This window comes from Manis pentadactyla, chromosome 6 (assembly GCF_030020395.1).
Source record: "Manis pentadactyla isolate mManPen7 chromosome 6, mManPen7.hap1, whole genome shotgun sequence".
NCBI lineage: Eukaryota > Metazoa > Chordata > Mammalia > Pholidota > Manidae > Manis > Manis pentadactyla.
The window spans coordinates 3,705,247-3,710,682 of NC_080024.1; positions in this window are offsets into that span (position 1 = coordinate 3,705,247).

Here is a 5,436-nt window from a genome sequence, read left to right on the forward strand (position 1 = left end):
TACCCTGCTCTTGAAATCTTTGACTCAAAGCCAGTTGTTGAGATGCCACCTTCTGATTCCCAAGCCCATCGGGCTGAATTATTCCCTCTGCTCTGTGAAGGGTTCTTCCTCTCACCCCTAAGTCACACACCTGCCCGCTCTTGCCAAGTCCTCTGAGGTGTTCGGTGCATCCATTTCTTGTATATTGGCCAAAACTGGGGCCAAAATCTCTGGGAAGGGTTTTCGTCACTGTGACAACGCCTGCCTACCTGTTCTTAGTATGTGAGTTTGTGCACAACATAAACAGTGAAGAAAGTAGTTCCTGTGCAGTAATGCAAGGTATATGGGATGGGATGTTTATCACCATCACTCCCCAAAAAGTGGGGCCGCTTGCAGCTATAATGGCTCATGTCAGCAGGGAGCACGCCTGCCCGCTGGATGGGAGGCACCACCACGTTCTGAAGATAACTTCATACTTGAATTCATTCCACAACTCCACCTGAATGAGCTCGGAGAAATGCCTTAGACTCAGTTTCCTCTTCTCTGAAAAGGAAATCATAGTATTTCTTAGTGTCTTAGTTTCCGGAGGCTGCTATAACACAATGTCACAAATTGGAGGGCTTAGAACAGATACTTATTATCTCACAGTTCCGGAGGCTGAAAGCCCCAAATCAAGGAGTGAGCAGGACCTCACTCCCTCTGAGATCGGGAGGGGAGGATCCTTCCTGGCCTCTGCCAGCTTCGGGTAGCCCCCCGCGCCCCTGGCTGGTGGCAGCCTCATTCTAGTCTTCACCCAGCATTCTCCCTGCAGCTCCCCACGTGGCCCTGCCTCTGCGCCTGTCGGTCTCTAGGTCCAGAGTGCCCCCGTTTATAAGGACACCAGTCATGTGGATTAGGGCTCACTCTGATGACCTTGTTTGAACTTGATTACCTCCATAAAGACCCGATGTCCATTGAGGTCACATTCAAGGATCCTCGGGAGCAGGGCTCTGTAACAATTTGGCCCATGACGCAGCACGCAGGGTGGTGCGAGAACCAGAGACAGTGACACAGGCAGAGCTAGCTCAGCGCTGGGTGTGGTCACAGCCACCCCTGCCGTTCCGCTCCCACCCCGGGTCCCAAGGACAGGCGGGCTGCGCGTAGCCCACTGACTGCTTTGCCGAGGTGTAGCTTAAGGTAGTTGAGGGGATTTGGTTAGGACTCAAACTCTGTACGAGTAGGAACACCTCTCAAAACGAGCTGCAGACCTCACTGTGGGACCCCTCAGCTAGATGTGCAAATTCAGCTTTGAGAGAATCCTCATAACATACGCAGCTGCCCCAAACCAGGCAGGATGGGAGTCACATGTGCTCCTAAAATTGGTTTTCTTCAAAAATCTGGGCAATTATTTTCTCTGAAAATACCAACATTTTTCATTGTTTTCCAAGGAAATATGAAAGGGAGACGAAAACTGGATAAAGGGCAACTATTAAAAACCACTACTGGGTGAATGTTGTGCAAGGTAATTAATTATTTGAGCAAAGAGTGTCTGAGTGTCTACAAGCTTATTCACCTTGAAGACAAGAGGAAACTCACACCAAGACGGATGGTCAAGGTGGCACAGCAGCAGGTCTAACAGCCTAGGTGGGACATTGAGTTCACATCACTTAGGAAACCTGAGTGTTATCCCCTTTTGAAGAATTCTTAATAAACAACACAATATTCAACAGTTCTCACTAGCCTGTCCCCAGCCTTTGACAGAGGACCCAACCAGGCTAAGCAGAGTGTTCGCAGCAGATTCCAGGATTCGTGTTTATGTGGGATCCGCAGGTAAACGCTGCTGCGTGAAATGAGTCTCTTGACAAATCAAACTATAATCCCAAAGGGCATAAAAGAGAGCTGTTGTGCCCCCTCCTCCCACCCCTGTACCTGCAATGGCTTTAGCAGTGCTGGCTGCCCCCCCTCCTGCTGGGAAAGCCTGGGATAAGTTCCTCTTATACGGGCCGCATGGTTTACTGTCAAGAGCTGTCAGTCACCTCCGTGGTGAAACCAGCCCTGCTCGTTAATTATTGCCAGAGATGTCAGTGTGATATCAACTTGTCTCAAACTAAAATCCTCATTCCAGCAGACGTTGTCCAGAAAACACAGAGCTCTTTAGGGTACATTTTGCAGTTTCTTTTTTCTAGTTTCACTGAGAAATCGTATGGAGTTCAGTGGGAATACTACTGAGATTTTTTTTTCCCTTTGGCCATGATGAGGGGCCTATCACAAAAAATTCCCAGCTAAAGTAAGTTCTCTGGTGTTCCACCTGGAATCGGAACTTTGGGAAACCCACTGGTTCTTACTGTGCTCCTAATGCCCCTCCGCTTATTTCTAGTGTAGAGTCCTGGCCTGGGTTCTCAGCTCCGCGAACGGATGTGTGATGTGACCGCCTAATACGCTGCCAGAGGTAACTGGGTCTGACCGCAACCAATAACCCAAAAGACGCAGGTTTGGTGCACTTTTCAAGGGCGATCATCTATCTACAGAGCAACTTTACCCAAGCTCCTGTCGAGAAAGACTTGAAGGACATGGAGTCGACACAGGCCTCCACGGGTTCTAGAATTTTCCACATGGAGTTGCACTCTGCCATCAAGCTGGCCACATGCAGGCAGCGATAGCAAAAGAGGGAAAGAGCCCTGAGTTATTGAGGACATTCTGTTCACATCACGTAGGAAGCCCGATGTGAGAAATGGTATCTCAGACCCCCCCACGCCCCCCCCCCACACACACTCACATCAGGAGAGATTCTGCTTCCCCGAGGGACTCATCTGTTTTTCTTGATGCACATCTACATCTAACAGCAGATCTATGTTTCTGCTTCTGCTTGGGGGTCTCAGGAGCTTCAGAGCCGAATGTGCATCTCAGCATTGGCGTGACTAACATCATCCGGTCGCACTCGGTTTCTGTCTTTTCAGAACCCACACTTCTGCCGTCTTGAACTTCTCCCCAAACTGTGGTGACCCTGGTCCTGATACATTATTTCATGTTCTTTTTTCCCCCTAATTCACATACCCATCTTGTGAAAATCATTTAAAATCATCTGTGGAAACAGGTAGGTGTGTAAGTAAATCAAATTGGTGCATAATGGGTTCGTAAGGTTAAAATATCGTAAACCAAAGTTGCAACTATGTTGATAAGCCTTGCATTTCCATGTGTAAACCTGGGAAATAAGGCGTTGGTTCTGACGGCACAAACTGTGCTTCTGCACATCAACATTAGAACAAATAAGGAAGCCTGACGCCCTTCAACAAGGGTCTCGCCCCTCAGGCCCCCACCCGTGATGCAGCCCCTCCCATGCCTGACCTCCAGCTCAGGGCGCACGTGAACGCACTCAACATTGCAGCAGACTGAAAAAAGCAAAAATAGCCATGTCCTTCCACCCTTTGTCCCTCTGTATTTCCCTCAAAGTGAGCTTGAAGGGTGATCAATATTCCACGAATGGGGTCCAGGATTTCCAAGATCACTCGGAGCTGGCTGGGCATTCCTGCCGCGATGAGAACAAAACGGTATCCAAATCTTGTGCTGATCCCTGCGTGGCTGACGTTCAGACGGTTATGCTATCAGTAATGGTCTCAAACATTCAAAAATCTTAACCAGCCCAAGACTAGATTCCGTTTGTACTGCTTGACACTCGGAGGTGAGTGGATGGACTCTGCGTGGCATCTCGCATGACAGGCGGTTGTAGAGACCTGAGACCCATCTCAGCCAACCCTGCCACTGAGGGTCCTTGCCACCGTGCCTGCCCGCAGTTGGTCCCAGCTTCTGCAGCCCTGCCCAGCTGCTGGGATGTGCACCCCCTGCTCCCCAGGCCTGGCAGCAGCAAGGCCGACTGTGAAGAGCCCAGAGCTTCAGGCTCAGGACCTGGGAGGGGCCTAGTGGGTGTTTGACACTCATCTTGTACAATTTGCAGGGCGATGTCTGGACCACAACTGTTCTACCAACCGTCTCTTTCCCCTCCAGCCTCCTCACCCTCATACTGCTGCTGGGGTTGGAGCGGCCAGGTGCATTTTGGGGATCCACTGAAGGGGAAGTTGGTTTGGAAGTGTTTAGTTTGGGGTTCACAGGATAGCTTTGGGTGGTTTGTGGCCACTTGTGTGTAAGTTATGTTACCGGCCACCATCCTGGCTTAGGAACAGCTTCTGGGACCTCCCCTACCGCCCCTCGACTGCCCACACAGCCTGCTAACACCTGCACTTTGACAAACTGGATAGGAGTGTCACCAGCACAGACAGGCTTGAAGAGCAGGCCCTGTGCCAGGACCATGGAAAGGCCTTGGAATCACCCAGGGAGGAGTTCTGACAGCCTCTTCTCCAAATCTGACAACTATCCTCAAAGCTTAGCTGAGTTTTTGCTATGTGCCCCTTGACATTAGCTGGGACCAGTAATGGGTTGTGAAGCTGAAAAAAAACATTTCCCGGCCATCAGAAATGCAAAACTAGTTTTGACAAACCTTGCCAAGGGAAGGACCATGTTGGTGCTCCAGTTTTTCTGTAGAAAGTAATCATTCAACGTGACTGCTGAATACAGACTCAACCAAAGAGTAGGCAGCCCGAGGGAAGGGGAGGGTAGTGGAGATGAGAGGCAGGCAGTTAGAAAGACATAGATTAACTGTGATTCCCAATGGTGAGAAACAGGACTGATTTCAGGATTTTGGGGCTTAGGTGTCCCTGCCGGCTTTCCAGACGCTGTGACCCACTGTGCCTTCTTTTCCAGGGCAGATGAAACTCACTTATCTAATTTGGTAACTGTTTGTGTTTGCTCTTTCCTGAAGAGAGCCCAAACGCTGAACCCTGACACTCAAAGCCTGCGCCCTCCCCTGCCATCAGGGCCCCGGATCAGGAACCACTCCACCGGCCCCGCCCAGAGGTGGGGTCCCGGGTACCCACTTGCCATGCCTGCTCAGCCTGTACCCAGTACCCTTGCTGGAACGGGGTGCCGCTCTGAGGATCCCCTTTTGTAACAGGCTCTGACACCTGCTTATCACTCACCAAGTGCCTTCCTAAGCCCCGAATCGCTGCTTTTCCCCTTAGCCCGTGGTTGGGGCTCTTTGGGAAACTGGCAGACTTTCCCCAGGATCAGGACGGAAGCTCCGAGGGGAGGGCTGCTGGGAGCAGAACTGCCGTGAGGCTCCAGACGCTGGGCCCTCCTTAGATGGGACCCCTTGGATGAGAAGCAAAATTAACCCCCCTGCCCCACCTGCCTTCCCCTGCCTACCTTGGGCATTGTGACAACCACTTAACGGCGCACACTGGCTAAACTGACTTTTCCCAAATTATTTCCCCCCAGTGCCAGCTTTTGTTTCCTCAGCAAAGTGGGAAATTCACAGCCCCTACCTTCCTGGATTGTGGGGCATTCATCACATAATCCACGTGATGCCCTGGGCCCCGCGCCTGCAGCATGGCGCGAGCTCAGTAACTGCTAGCTGCAGTTGTGGCT